This window comes from Podarcis tiliguerta (genome assembly GCF_965153285.1).
Source record: "Podarcis tiliguerta genome assembly, chromosome: 1".
NCBI lineage: Eukaryota > Metazoa > Chordata > Lepidosauria > Squamata > Lacertidae > Podarcis > Podarcis tiliguerta.
Genome location: NC_139534.1, coordinates 50,784,998 through 50,801,588, shown reverse-complemented (window position 1 = coordinate 50,801,588; position 16,591 = coordinate 50,784,998). Strand labels below are relative to the sequence as shown.

General features: G+C 42.9%; 1 protein-coding gene across 29 annotated transcripts in view; it reads left to right on the top strand.

Annotated features, from left to right (window-relative positions):
* The window catches only part of TNS1 (tensin 1), a 327,340-nt gene that overhangs the window by 126,365 nt on the left and 184,384 nt on the right, over nucleotides 1–16,591 (top strand). The gene's annotated exons all lie outside the window — the stretch shown is intronic.

Here is a 16,591-nt window from a genome sequence, read left to right as displayed (position 1 = left end):
TTGGCTCTTGATGTTAAGAAATGCTTTATCGTTCTTATTGTGGTGCTGCGCCTCATGCCATCCTTGATGTATTATTCCCATTTAACAGACTGGGCTTACAGGCCACCGGATAGTGACTTGCTCAGGGCTGCCTAGTGAATCTGGGTCTAAAGTGCGGCTTAGATTGGAAAATCAGCCCATCCCTCTGTCTCTGTTGGATTGCATTGGTTCTTAGAAGCCAGGCAGACCTAGGCTCAGCGGTCCATGGATAACATCAGTGACCTCCACAAAGTAAAGAGAAACTGAAGTTCTTATGCTGCTCTTCACAGGGGTGGCAACAGTCTAAGCTTAAGGCAAGATGGTGGTGACAGAATGGGGCAGTAATGCGCCACCAGAAGAAATGCTGCTGGCACAGACATAACTTCTTCTCCCTTAAGTCGTCCATGAGCCCAGCCTACCATTGGCAACCACTTTCATTTGGGCTGGGTGCTTGCTTATTTTGTTCAGACAGATCTGAACAGGGCAGATCTTTGTTGAAGGTAGATGGACTTAGCACTGCATTTCCTTCTTCATTACCCCATTTCTACCATCATTTGCTCGCTTCAGTGGAACTTGTGTCAGTGGTGATGCATGAAGTTCCAGGTAGCACACCCCTACTAGGGATTTTTGTATGGTTGATTAGGAGGTAGTGGCAGCCTTGGTTCTTTCACATGTTCCTCTGATGGACTGCTCCCTTCCTGGCACATTCATTGCTGTGCAAGGGCCCGTTTGCCACATTGTCCTAACAGTGGACAACTGGACAACATTCTGGGACTGTTTGGACCTGACCATTTGTGTGGAGAGGGCACAAATATGCCAGTCAACTCCTCCAGCTGTCATGCCATCCCCATATGTCCAAATTATGGCCCACACTCAGTGCAAATTCGCATAACTGGTTCTTGGATTTTATCTGGGAATTGGACTGTATCCCCCCCTTTTTTTTGCCTATGCACATAGGCCAAAATTCATGTGCCAGTACGGCATGGACATTCAGGGACAGGGAAGGAGGGGATGCTGCATGCAATGTACCAGTTTATAATAGTGTGGCCTCAGTCTCATTTCTAGGTTCTGCCTTTCAGATATACTTCAGTATCTGTCTTAGCCTTTACACCTGGAGCTATTTAAGCAGAGGCTGGACAGTCTTCTGCTTAGGATGCTGCAGTTGCATTCTGCATTGCATAACTTGCATTCAGCAGACTGCTGGGCTAAATGATCAGGGTACCAGCCCTGCAATTCAATGATTCTTTGATCTACCATGGTCAGGGCAAAGGCTCTGACCTTCACCATTCACCATTTTTCATCTTCTTTTTAATAAATGTTCCTCCTGTTCTGTTCTGAAAGAATTGCCTCCTTGCCATGACCTTTTGATTTTTTTCTGTTTTCTTTAGACTGTAATACAGGCTTCCTCAAACTTGGCCCTCCAGATGTTTTGAGACTACAGTTCCCATCATCCCTGACCACTGGTCCTGCTAGCTAGGGATCATGGGAGTTGTAGGCCAAAAACATCTGGAGGGCTGAGTTTGAGGAAGCCTGCTCTAATAAGTCTGTTGGGCTATACACCTATCTGATGTATAGGAACAGTAATATGTATATTGGCACTAGTTCAGGGCTGCAAAGGGGAGGACCCTTGAGGGATTATTCCTGTTGTTGAATGGGATGCCTTGTGAAGATGGTCTGGGTCTTTATTCCTCTCCTACTTTGTAAGCTATATAAGTAGGTGGAGATGGAATTATGGAGAAAGAGAAAGACTTGTTGAGTCTTTCTCTCAAGGGGTTTGAAGGTGGGAATGAGATCCCAAATGAGAAGCATGAAATAAAAAGTACAATCATATTCTCCAAAGAAGCCAGTGGTGTGTTGGACCAGGATGGAGTATGTCCACAATGAACCAAACTGCTGGACTGGATATGACATTAGTGAAAGTGGAGATAAGGATCCAGTGGCAGGATCCAGCCAATCAGGGGTCACAAACTTAGCCCAGGGAGAAAGAAGCAAGGTTCAGTAAAGGGCAGGCACATTGATTAAGGGTGTGGAGCAGCTACCCTGTGAGGAAAGGTTAATATTTTTGTTTGACTCCCACAAGAGGTAGTGATAGCCACCAACTTGGGTGGCTTTAAAAGATGATTAGAGGATAAATGGAGGATAAAGCTAGCAGTGTCTACTAGTCATGATGGCTATCCTCTACTTCCATTGTTGGAGGCAGTATGCTTCTCAGTACCATTTTCTGGGAATCAAAGGTGGTAAGAGTGCCATTGTACTCAGGTTCTTGTGGGTTTCTCATAGGCTTCTGATGGGTCGCTGTATTGAACTAGGTGGGCCATTGGCCTGCCCCTAAGAGGCTTTATAATGCGGTGAGTGTTACAAGACCCAGTTATGCAAAATGGTCCTCATCTCAGTTTTGATGTGGCATAGTTCAGTTTTAAAAGTTTATTACAACTTAACCAGAGTTAAGCAAATCATATGTGGCCATCATGTAAATATTCATAGGGCTACAAGTACCGTTTTGAGTATTAGTTTAAGGGCATCAAAACCAGAATTTGAACTTTGATGCAGAAATGCCTGTTTTATTTCATCAGTAAATCAACTGCTAACTCAGATTTCATGCCAGAGACATTGGGTTTTAGATTGAATTGCAGTTGTATTTTTACCAATTCCAATTGGCTCATAAAAGTCTCACACATCTTGCATTCTCCCCAGACTCTGTTCATATGACCCAAGTTCCCTGACAATGCCTTATCCCTTCTCAGTGCTGATGGTCACCCCATCACCCCAGAACCTTCCAAGGCAAAGTCATTGGCTCAGGCAACTTTTAGTCAAGAGGGCATTCTCAGCAGAGGTAATGCACTGAATCGCCAACCCTTTTCTCTCTGATGAAATTGCAAGTCAGTAATACATAGCAAAGTGATAGTCATATGCAGTGCCTTTATTGAGGTTGGTGGTGGTAAAAAATGATGTTCTGGTGCTCATATCTTGATAAAAGTGCCATGAGTGCCAGTGTAAAATGGATGCCATAGGCAGCAAAAAAGAAAAAGGAAAAAAAAGCTGAGGATTACTACATATCATTGAGTACCATCACAAACTAAGAACTGGTCCTATGGGGAATGAGTCCATTTATGTGAAAAATCCATTTATGATTGTACAGTCTCATTAGAATTGTAAAGTTCCTGTATTTTTTATTATATACACTCACACAAAAATTAACTCAAAGGTGTAATGCACTAAATATTTCAGTCATTTGAATAAACAGCATAAATAGAATGAACAACAAACCATCTTGAAAAACTCATTATTTTAAGTTTTGTCGTAACAAAACAAATAAAACACCACATCATAGCAAAGTGATTAATATTGTATTTTTGTGCTCAAAAACTTTATTTGGCCCTCCATGTTGATGCCCAGGGCAGTCTCTGATGTTTTTGAATTGGTTAGCTGTGTTGTATATATTTTTAAAAGTGACAGAATTACAGGCAGCAAACAGGGCAGAATGCCACTGTGTGTGGAGGTAAGGCCCGGGGTCAGGTGATATATGACTTGGCATACAGCACATATTAGGTGCATTTATGTCTGTGAGCAAATATTGTTGTCATAAAGACAAGCAACATCTAGGTTTGGTGCTTTAGACTGGAGAAACATCACACAGTGTTTTACAAGGAGATCGTTTTTTTCAAAAACGATTTATCAGATGAGTGGAAAGAAATATGAAAGCATTTAAAGAGTACAGCTCTGTTAGGTACGACATCTACCCAGCTCCCAAAGGCATCACGATAGCCATATAAATAGATAAAACAGTTGTATTCTGTGTGCAAGAGTTAGGAAAGATGACAAAGCTCTGCTGCTCCAGGGTAGCCCTTGCATCTTCACCTGGAGTGAGGAAACTTGCTGAAACAAGCCAAGGATATATGGTGGATTGGTGAGCAGTTCTTTGAGTGTCTGCAGCTTGAAGTTCAGCATGCACACTAAACTGTCCTGCAAGCATGGCCAGCCCCCGTTGCTTGAAGAGTAGGCAGCCCTGTGCTTATGAAGAAAGGTGGGCTCAGAGTTGGTCCTTCTGTTGAAGTGAATGCTGTGTCTGTTGGTGCAGGTGCTCTGTGAACTAGAGCTGTAGATTGGAGGCAGGAGTCATGCTGTGTGGCTCTTTGCATGTGAAGGATATTGCCCTCTGTATCTGAAACCACGTCACATACTGGATTGTGCTCAACTGGCAGAGGTCTTTTTACTACTAAAACCAGTGCCTTGTTGTTGGTTCATATATATATGATCCTATATATGATGTTGGGCTGCCCAATCAAGTTTGGTACCATGATCCATGGGAACTTAACCCTGGTGCTCCTGCGCCAATGAAAGTGTCCCCTACCCCCCACTATTTGGCGCAAGAAAGAAGCTCCCAATCTGACACAGATATTTCAATCTCCTGTCTCACCTTTCTCTCTTTTTCTTTTGACACAAAAATATAATGAACCATCCAGCGAGTGCAGGTGGGAAGCATAATCATCACTGTCCTTCTCACTAACAGTGAACTTGAGTGACTGAGTGCTGACAGTACTGTAGCCAAAATGTGGGCCAGTGAGAAAGAAGAGGGAGCTATCAGTATGCTTATGTGATCCCTGTGGTATGTTGAAGTACAGAACATTTTTTAAATCCCAAAGGGGATTTCCACCCCCACCCCAGGACCAGTAATTTCCTGGAACCATAGAATGTGGACTGGAGGAAAAAATGGAAGACCAAAGGCAGCAGAGCGTGTTAGCCTTTCAGCTTCTAGGATCTTAGAGGAAGGTGTAGCTGACTGGCTTGAACTCTCAACAACAGCACCATTTTGTTGCAGGTCACACATGATGTGCAAGACTTGAAAAGTATGCTTCATGAGGCAGCAAGGAATGTTTCTTTGGGACATGAGGGCATTGTATGCACCATACATTAAAGGCAGGTTTAAAGCGCATTTAAAAACATCACTTTCCACACAGAATCCTAGGAGATGTAATTTGTTAAGTGTGCTGGAAATTGTAGCACTGTGAGGGTTAAGCGACATTTAGTGGGATTCCTTGGGGGGATGTCTTGTGCTTTAAAGGTATGGTGTATACACAGCCTGGCATTATACTTAAGGAAGCTGAGGTAAGCAGTCTTGTTCTCATTTAAGCATTCATCTTGGGCTTTAGAAGTCACAGGTAGTGTTATCTCCGCTGTATATATTGCCATTGTTTCTCTCAGCATTATCAACTGTGAATTTGAAGGTGGAACTGTTGCATAAGTTGCATAATGCAAAGTTGGCAATGATCTCAAAAACACGGTTTTAGCGCTGCAAGCCTGTGAGCAGATAATGCGCTGGAAGTGTCAGCATTTGGAAGGTGGAAATGTGTACATGCCGAGGAAATTTGGCAGGAAAGTTAATAAGGATGTTCTGGCTTCTCTCCTTCTCTCTCTCCTTCTCTCTCTCCATCACACACACATGCTAACTTTTGCTTCCTTTCTAAACTTTTGCTTGTTGTTTAACAAATTACCCAAATTTTAGTCTTGCCAAGTCTAAGTGTTGGTTAAAAAATAAAACGTCTCCTCTAAAATCACAAATCCATCTGTTATCCAATGCAAATGTATCATATAAGAAAGGCCACTGATTCTTTTCTTGGGGTCTGTATACACATGCAATTTTTGCTTCATGGATGTCTAGTACTCTAATAGGTGTGTGCAGTAGTAAACGCAGTACAATAAATTTTTGTTGGGTGTGTAGTTTTTGGGGAACTGGAATTGGAGTGAGTCCCAAACAACTGCATAACTGACAAAATAAAGCCTTGTGTCCTTTATGCACTGGTAAGTTATGCATTTTTCAACAAACACGGTATATTTCATGTGGGGGAAATGGTGACTATGAAGTGTCTGATTTGTAGCTAGGTATTTTAGGCTGCTAGGCCTTTGCTACTTTTACAAATTCTTCTTTCTTCACAGACTCCCTTAGGTGATTATTTCTCATATGTCAACAGTAAATGCAAGATACAGATTAAAATTCCTTTCTTTGACACATAAACCTGCCCCACGGGGGAGGTAAAGTCAATAATGTTATATTCGATTTTCTAACATTTGCATGTTTTCCATCCACATTCTTAAATGATATGGACACTTTCATACCGTGTTTTATGAATAGCTAGTGGTTTTGTGCAATTTTTGCAAAGACCTCTAGTGATAGTTGGCCTCTTACAGAACTCATCCTTCTTATTTTAGGTAGGGAAAAATAACATCTTTTTCAGAGAGTTATCCCTTCGACAGAGGGATCACTTCTCATGATGCATCCTTGCTCTCAGCCCTGGCAAACAGGCTTGGCAGGTTTTTGCATTATGCCCAAATCCCCGGAAAACTGTTTGCCCAGAGGTGGTAACAAAATAAACATTTGTGAACTATATGAAGTGTTGTATGCCTCTACCACCTTTGATTAATTAGCTGAAGAGGTAAAGATCTTGCAAAGATCTTGGATTTGATTTAGCAGTTTTTCTTTTTCATGGGCTCCTGGGTTGCCTTTGTGATACTATGTAGGAAACCTCAGTGAACGTAAGAGCCCTACTGGATTGTACCAAGGGCCCAGCTAGTGCAGCACTCTGTTTTACAGTGACTGACCAGATGCCTACAGGAAGTCCAAAGCAGGGCATGAACACAGCAGCCTTCTCCTGCTCATGATCTCCAGCAACTGCTATTCAGAAACACACTGTTTCTGATATGGGAGGTACTACATAGCAATCATGGTTGGAAGCCCTTGATAGCCTTAGGTGCAAGTTGTTGTTCAGCAAGGGAGTTTCCCAGCATGTTTTTCATTTAACACTGTGGCTAGCACAGTTGGTTCACAACTAAGGCATAAGAAACCAAATGTGCTGGTGTTACCTTCTGGATAACCTGGAGTACAACCCTAGCCCAGCCATGTCCATAGGTGGTGATAGAACAATGCAAAATCATTTCCTTAAGCTTACTGCATCAGACAAATCCTGTGTAGGCAAGCTTTGCTTTTTTCAAGACAGGCTTTAATAGGTACATACATAAACTTCGGAAGGGGTTTTGATCCATAGGGGTTGATGAGAGCAGGCCTAATTTAGGAGCTGACCACTCACAGATAGGTAGAATGTATGGATCTTGGAATATCTCTACCAGACTCAGAGCATACCTTGCGGTTGCCATGGAACTATCACCCAAAATGAGTTCAGTGTGGCAAGTCGCGCTTGTTGCTGCCATAATGTCTGCAAGCACTAATCATTTAGATTGGTGCCATCAAGTGGCGGTAAACCCAGAATGGGGCTGACACAGCATCTCTGGTGACTGTAACCTATGCTGTACCCCCCCAAGTCAAATCCTCACATACAGGTACTTTGGGTAGGGCTGTGAACCAAAGCTAATTTAACAAAAAGGGAAAAAAAGGAAAGGAAAACACTTCAATGAAGAATTAAGGCAAACCTCACTGAACGCCTCCAGGCCCAAACAGTCCATTAACTTAATGCATTTTTATGTCAATTGCTGTGTTAGGTTTTCATCATCTATCCATTATTCATGCTTTGATTTATACCTACCACCCCAGTCTTAGAAGATATTATGCTGAAATAAGTTGCATCGATTTAAGTGGAATGCACTTCTACGTAAGTGGCTTAGGATCATAGCCCTGAGTGCATATTTTATCAACCATACTCTTTGTTTTGGTATAGTGAGAACTTCTTTTGGTTATAAGTTTCCATGAGACACAGCCAACAAAATATACAATGCAGGTGATGTGCAAAAGAAAGCAATAGATGTGTGGGCATTATGTAATATCATGACACTTGCTCAGCTTCTAACTGGGACCAGGCAAAGTAGAACGACATTTTGCTAGGGCTTAGTCAGTTTCTGGGCACAGTGTGAGGTACTAGTGCTTACTTTCAAAGCCTTTTAGGGATTGGGACTGGAGAACCTGAAGCTTTGATTGATTTATAGCAATCGTCATCCTTCAGCCCCCCCCCCCCAAGAGCTCTCACAGTGGCTTACAAATACCAGTAAGACAGTCAGATTTAGAATCTAAAAGCCACAACACAAAAGGAAGAGGGACTGAGGAGAAGGAAAAACAACAACAGAGGCACCTGTTCTGAAAAACAAAGTTCCTTCAACAATCAGCTGCAGTGAAAACTGGAAAGAATTAGCCAAAAGTTGCTTCCCATTTTCTCTTCCCCGTTGCCTGATGTAATGCCTGCTGCCAGGTGTGAGGGAGAGGATTGATTTGATAATTTTGATTCTTTAATTTGTGTACTGCTTAATATATTTAAAAAATATATCCAGGTGGTGTACAGAAAACAGAAGCAACAATAGACAATTTAAAGAAAATATTACAAAGGTGTAACCGGACGCTGCCTTCTGCCTCAGCTGCAACAAAACATGTCTCCTCACCCGGACACTGCTTCCAACTGCAGTATTCTGGGTATGTCTGGGAAATTCCAGACGTATGGCAACCCTAAAATCCATCATGCTGTCCAATAGACCATACTTGATACCATCAGTAGGAAATGTCTGACAGAACACTTCCCCCTCAGCCTGTTGTTCCTGGTTGTGAACTCTGAATAAATCACATCCATTATTTACATTTCCTTCCCAACTCAGCCCGTCTTTAATAAATTAAAATAAAAATAGATTCTATTTCTTTCCCCTCTGTTTCTGAGAGCCTGAGAACTATGGATTGTGGGTAAGAAATGTGGGCAGAGGAGGAAGTGAATTTATTAACAGGAATGACTGAGGGGGATATTAATGGGTATATGTGATGTGTGAGGAAAGGTTAAAGGGTCTGGCTGTGTTTAATGAAAGTAAAGATTAAGGCAGGAATGGAGGCCCCTAGAAAGACTCAAGGATATGCCCAAGGTCACTCTGGGAGTTTATGGCACAGTTGGAATTGGATTCAGGCCTTTGGAGGCTGGTGGCCTTTCAGGGACATGTGTTTTAACTGCCAAAGTCACCTTTCGTCTGTTTAAACTAGTGCCCCTTTCAGTGCTTGTAGTGTGGTGCTTGTCACATGACTGGAGTCGGTTAAATGCTGATGTGTTTTGTTTGCTCTTTGTTTTTAAGGGTTTCTGTATTTGCTCTAGCTGTGTTTCGCAACTTTCCGTTTAATGGGTAGCACTCTACCTATAAATCCGGCTGTACACTTCGGCAAAGGGGTAGCCATGGATTTTGGATTCAGACTCATATAGTTATGCACGGCAGAGACCTTTTGCGTGAGAAAGGGACCACCCAATTTTGTATTGTGTCTGCACAGCAGGATTTCCCAGTTACATTTTGTGCAATCTGAGTTCATGTTGTTTAGAGGACAGAGGTTCAAGACCTGCAACCAGACCTTGGGCCAATGTTATAACCGTTGCCCTAGAAATACTACCATTTTGAAAGCAAGCTGATATAAATACTTATGCTCATACTTCCACTTCTTAGGAAAAGATGCACTGGCCACATTTGCCTCTAACTCAAAACAGTGGTTTAGCGGATGATCCTAATTGAAATGTCAGACTTGCGTGCTGCCAGTCACCTGTGCTCCACCCACATGGCCGAAAAGGAGGAGTTTAGTTTCACTTCTAAAGGGTTACAATTTAGGGCTAGGTTATGGTTGCATTCAAACGAACTATCCTGATTTAAAGCAACAGTGAGTTCCATAAGAGTGTTAAAAGGTTTTCACTGTATACTTGCAATTGTTCCATACATATTTTCATTGTACTATAAATCTCTTTGTGGGAAGTGATTCATTCATCAACAAAGAAATGTCAACTTGGCTGACTGCTGTTTGCTTTAAACTTAGAATCTCTGGTTCGAAAAGAAAGCTAAGCAGGGATGCTTTAAAAGTGAAACTAAACTCTGCCACACTCCCCCCCCCCCCGACTCCATTGGTGCGAGGAGGAGAGATGATGGAGCAGGGAGGAGTGGGGAGCACAGCAGCTCTGTGCTTTGCTCAGACTTATCTATTTAGTTGCCATGTTCATTTCGCCTACTTTCCACAAAACTATATTTCATGTGCATTCACGAAAAGCAGCCAATCTGCCTCTCGAAGGAATAAAGCAGGAAGCACTTTAATTCCTTAGCTCCACCTTTCCTGTTTCTGCTTCCTTGTACAGTGGTACCTCGGTTTATGAACTTAATCTGTTCCAGAAGTCCGTTCTTAAACCGAAACTGTTCTTAAACCGAGGCGTGCTTTCCCTAATGAGGCCTCCTGCCACCGGTGCCCTTCCACTGTTCGGATTCCGTTCATAGACCGAGGTAAAGTTCGTAAACCGGAACACTACTTCTGGTTTTGCAGAGTTTGTATACTGAATAGTTCGTAAACAGGGCTGTCCTTAAACCGAGGTACCACTGTACTGAGCATTTGCCTGGTAGCTGCTGAAGAAGTGTAGAGCCTTCACCTGCTCCCTCTGTTCTGTCTCTACCCAGGGACAGCAAAACTTGCAAGCTGGGAACAAGCTGGTTTAAGCAGGAGCTCAGACACTCTAAGCAGCTCATGTTTTCAGATACCGTTAATCCAGAGACGAGGGGACCTGAGGTGCTCCTGATGTTGCTGGACTCTAGGTCCCACCATTCCTGCCCATGGGCCATGCTGGAGGGGACTTATGGGATTTGGAGTCCAGGCATATCTTGAATGCCACAGGTTCTCCACCCCTGTATTAATTACAGAACTTTGCTGCCTTGAGCTCGGTGGGGAGGAAGGAGAGGATATCAATTGAATTAGTAATAACAACAAGAATAACAAAATCCTCAGTATTATATATATATTTTTCAGTCTGAAATTCATATATTCAGGAATGGTAACTTTGTGTACCCGAAGGACCACTGCTGAGTTATTTTAAAAAGTGGTTTTAGGATTGTGGCCTCTATTTACCTCCTCAGAAGCTACTTCTGCATTCATCGGTGCCTTGCAAACGTGGGGATGTGGGCATGGGGATTGCAGTACTTCAGCCGTGCAGTGCCAAGGTGGGCAGGTCTTTCTCATGTCTTACACAGATGCATCCTTAGGAGCCCCTTGCCCTGGGTTGCTATATCAAGAACCCTGGTGTGGGGGGCAGGAGGTTGCTGGCTGCTTACAATAGCACCGCAGGGCTGCCCATGAAGTTGGTCTGTGCTACTAATAAGCTCTTACCTCAACATTTTGGAATTTCTCCTTCCCTGCATTCCTGGTCATGGGGATGTGGAGCATGCTCTCTCTCTCCCCCACCCGACATCCCCCAGGGGGGAAACTGTTTCCTTGAATTGGCTCCAAACTTATTTGGCACTCGATTGCTAAAATTGCTGACATCTGGTCAGTGTTATGCTTTAAACGTCATGAGGTTGGCCATAAAAAGCAGCCCCCTTTTAGGTCTCTTTATCCAAAAAAGCAGCCCCCAGCATCAACTAGTTGGAATGGATTGGGGGGGGGTGCAGAAGAACTGTCGCCTATAGGAACTTAGCCTCTTGTGCTGGCGAAAGTCTGTGGCTTCTGGAATCACTGGCTTTGCAGGGAAATCCCTTCCTGGAGTTGTTCAAAATTTTGTTTATCCCCTTTCTTCCTCTGCTTCCAAAAAGCTATGGCACCGGTTCTGGTGACTAGGGTGGAATTTACATTGGGGGGATGGGACATTTTTGTAAAAACTCAACAATTCTGGTGGTTTCCTGAAAAAAAGCTCAACAAAAAAGGGGTGTCCTGTTGAAATATGGCAACCCTACAGGTGAGCAGCCATTGGCCCTTGTTAAATTGACTATTTGGACAGGAGGCTCTTGTTTCACGGGTCCAATGGACTTGTCTGTAAAACCCAATACTCATAAAAACTCTCGCCAGTGCCATACAGGAGTCTACCACCTTCCAAGCTTGAGCCTGGAATAGTTGTACAGTAGATGATACACATTCTTGGAGTTGGCTGCAGTCAGAGATGGAGGAGACAAAGGTGATAGCCATTTTCAAGATGCATCTGTCTTATTTGCATGATGGAGTTAAAAGATCACAACACCTTTCCAAGATGCATGCAGCATATCTGTACACCATCTGTGCAGGCAAGAAGAATCAAGGGGAGAGATAGTTGGTCAGATTAGGGAGAAGGGTCTCTTGTAAAGAAAATGCTGAATATATTAGCAAACAATATTATGCAATCTATGCATTACAAAAAGGAGGTTCACATAGGTTCACATCTTCTATTTTCTCCCTACTAGTATATTTTCTCCCTACTAGTCTCAGTTTTCTGACCAAACTGCGGGAGGCAGTGGAAGACAGGAGTGCCTGGCGTGCTCTGGTCCATGGGTTCACAAAGAGTCGGACACGACTAAACGACTAAACAACAACAGTCTCAGTTTGCGTTTCTTTCTAAAGCTGCGTGAGAGATAGTGCCATGGAGAATTGGGCTTGGTTATTCTACTTTCTTTGGAGTTGGCCTGTGACCACGTTCACTTTTTTGGATTAAGAGTCTATGACTGTAGGAGTCATAGACTTGTTGATTTGAAACATTATTTGATCTGAGGTTCTGCAGATATTGTTCCTCTTCCTCAAGAGACTGTGAAACAACAGAGCCCTGTGGCAAGGCTTTCTATCAAGATGAATTTATAATCTGAGCAGAAGAGATAGCCAGAGCAAGGAGAAATTGGGCTGCAGGAAGCTGACACTGTGGTATGACCAGAAAGTATTGTGGCATCTTAAAAGAATAAGAAGTTCATTTTGACATAAGCTTTTATGGGCCAGTGCCCACTTCATCAGCTGAAGTGGCACAGCAAATGATTGAATTAACAGTCCTCAAGATTGTGCCCAAACTACCAGGATGTTGGTTGCCCTGCCTGCCTCTTTTCTCCATGGAGGCAATTTCTGAAACGAGAAGCAGGAGTGATTGCAAGCTGAAGTGTCGAATTGCATTGTCTCCATTTCTCTGCAGTGTGTCATTCAGCCACTAGATGTCTCAGTAAATTGCATTGAGATCCCCATAGAAAAAAGCTCTTCCCCAAAATTAAAAATAACAATCTGGATTGTTTGCTTCTTCTGAAGAATCCCAGAAGTTGCTTGTAACGTCTTAATTTGCAAGTTCTAGATAGAGTCAAATAGATACAGTGCTGGTCAAGACCTGGGGAGACTGGAGTTTAGATCCTTACTCTTGCTATGCAATGACACTGGTTTATCCCTGTCTCTCAGGTTAACCTACCTCACAAGGTTGTTGTGAGGATAAAATAGGGAGGGAAAGAGACTTGTCTGTCACTCTAATCACTTTGGAGGAAGTGTGGGATTGAAATGTAATGGGTAGTAATTTTATCTCAGCTTTCCCTCAGAACCCTGTCTCCTTCACAGTTAGGCTGCATCTAGGAGCCAGTTACTTACCGGCAAAGGTTATCATGCAAGCAACAAGGGCCCCAGAACATCAGACTTATAAAGAGACCTCTCACTAGAATAACAGTGCCATTCAAGGCTTCTTTTTCCAGAGGCCACATTTCCAGAGGAGCAGCCATGTTAGTCTGTTGCAACAAGAAACAAGTCTCATGGCATATTAAAGGCTAACACATGTATTTTGGCATAAGCACTCATGGGCTCCATCAGATGTTGTCCTCAGCAGGAAAGGATATGTATATGCATGGGTAATAAACTATATAGTAAGATCAGATGAAAATTAAATGGGAAAAATTATTCTCTGACAATTAATGAAGCTTAAATGTAAGCAAAATAAGCACTTGCCTGGCTTAAAACATGACTTGATCTGAGTGACCATTTGCAGCAGCAGTAATTGATGGCAATACAAGCATCCTAGAATCGCTAATTAAAGTCTTTACTGAGATAGGCAACCATCGCCTCTATTCAGGCAGAACTGAATGTCCTGATAAGTTGCAATTCAGCAGTTTCATGCTGGTGTGACCCTTTTAAAGCTCCTTTGTTAAAGAATGACAACTTTAAGGCCAGCAGTGGAATGCCCTGGGAGGTTGAAATGTTCTCCCACTGGTTTCCACATGTCCTTTCTGATGTCAGATTTGGGTCCATTTATCCTTTCATAGAGACTGAATGCAGAAGAGCATTGCTGACGGATGGTACACGTATTGTGTTGGTAGATGAGCAGGTGAATGGATCCTTGATGTTCTGACTGATGTTACTAGCTCTCAAAATAGTTGTGAGGCAGTTGGCATCTGGGTTTGCTTCAGGTCCCTGTTGTTTGTGTCTTTTGGGGGTTGTCTGTTGCTGAACTAACCCTTCGATACATCCTGTTTTTATAGCATATTCATGGTGATTTGTTCTCATGATGCTGTTGGGGCAGTCACATGAGAACCTGCTTTCAATACTGTTTGTGCTGGAAAGAGATGAGAATGCTACAACTAAAGCTCTACAGTGGGGTAGCCAGAAGAGTGCTTTTAGATGTTGTTGGACTACAAGTACTATCATCCCTGACCATTGGCAAAGCTGGCAGAGGCTGATGGGAATTGGAGTTCCACAACATCAGGAAGGCACTACATTACCTACCCCTGCGCTCCATTGAGGAGTTTGTACAGGCTAATAATCTGTGTATTTATTGTGCTATAAAGTGACTGGGCTGAGAGGTCCTAAATCACTGATAGTTCCTTGAATGGGTTGGCTTAGTAAAATCAGCAAGTGGAGATTGTGTGCTCTTCAGTTTGCTTCTCACCGGAACTCCCCATTGCCTCATATACAAGTAGTACATATATAGTTTTTAAAGAGGCCGCTACTGAGATACGGAGATGAGTATCTCATGACCTTGTAAATACTGCCATGCTTAATGGAGTAGATCAGCAATTCCTTGGTGTGATGTCATCACCCCTGGGGTGCCAAGGTAAAAGGTGCCTTTGAAGCCCACTAAAGTGAATGTGTATGTTGAGTTAAGGATTAGCACACTTGATCCATCTGAAACTACAAGGGTGGGGGGATTATGGCTGAGCAGAACCTTGGCAATGAGAAGGATTAAGGGGCAGAAGGGTGGGGAAAGAGAGATCACTAGGCAAATGCTAGTATAAACAGGTAATGGAGCAGACCCTCAGCTGCATAAACACACAGGCAGAGCGTGACCCAACAGAGGGAATATTGTTCCTCCTATAGCCCTCTTAAAATGTGCAGAACCCTTGGGCTTGAGGAATGTGGTCTAATTTATGGGCCTGCAGAGGGAGTATCCCTCATCCTGTAAATTGTGTTACAATCCCCTACTTTTCTAGGAATACGTTCCTGTGTATACTTATCATTAGGATGAATGTTTTATAGAGGTACAGAAATGTTGCATTTCTGAACTGTGTTTCTGAATGCATTGCTCCCTCTTATAGTAAGCAAACATAGAAGGAATAAGGATGAAAGTTTCTGAAAGCATTGCTCCCTCTTATAGTAAGCAAACATAGAAGGAATAAGGATGAAAGTTTCTGAAAGCCTCCAAGCTAAAATTGCACAGGATTCCACACCTTCCCCTCTTACTTTATTGTTCTGTGGGTTGTCTTTGCCATGTGTGTGTTCCACTTTCCCTGAATTTTGTTGTAGGAGAAATTTCTACAATTAACTCAAGAGCTGAAAGATATGCATTTTGATAGGCCCATCAGTTCAATTCGTCTTTCTCTTCCTCCCTCATATGAATATGTGCATTCATAAAACACTGCCAAAAAGAAAAAGTGGTGATGGGGGCTGTACATATGAACTCACCACAGTTATTTTTTGTGGGATTTGATGGCTGGATTTGCTCTTGCACATTGGTAAAAACACACACAAAAGGAATGTATTTTTTTGTGTGTGTTGTAAACTGCCTTGAGCATGGTTTTAACTATGGAAAGGCGGCATACAAATAAAATTATGTATGGATGTATATCCTGTCTGAAAGCCTGGAGAGCCGCTGCCAAGTCAGTGCTGACATTATTGGCCTTGATGGATAAATAGCCCGACTCAGTATAAAGCAGCTTCCTCTATTCCTGTGAGAAATCAGCTTATGAGGCTGCCTGTGGCTTTTGAGTGAAATCTCCCCTTCCTTGGCTGCTTTTATTCCTACCCAGCCCTCCAGCTGCAAAAAACTTCGGAGCTCTGACCCTTGGGCTGCAACAGGCAGAGATGCAGGGGCAAAAAGAGAGAGGAATTTCCAGCACTGCAGGGCATGGTCTTTTGCTCAGTCTCTGACAAATATACCATGAAAAAAGACTTCCATAGTGTGCCCTCAAACAAAGTACATTTGGCCAGGAGATTATACAACCAAGGAAAATTCAGCTCTGTAGCTAGAAGGAAAATTGATTTTTTTTTTTTAAAGGGAGGGGATCACGGTGGAATGCCCTGCCACTTCAGACACTAAGAGCTGCCCACGCATCTGGCAGCTTTCCAGTCTGTTGTTTTAATGCTACAAAGCAGCAAGAAATATATAGTTTCCCGACTGGGGAAATGACAGCTGGTTTTTGTACAGAGTGCATGGCCAGTGCTGTCACACACACCCTGCTGCAGATGTGCAGGGTTGCAAGATTTCAACCCTGATTGATCAGTATGATTAACTGGTTGCACTTTTTTCAACGGGAGCTTGAAACGGGAGTTTGACCTCATCGAAAGGACATTGTTTGATGTAAATAACATAACAACCCCCACCAAACCTATAAAAATTTGCCTCCAAATTACCTCTTACAGACTTTTACTTCCAAGCAAGCCAGCAAG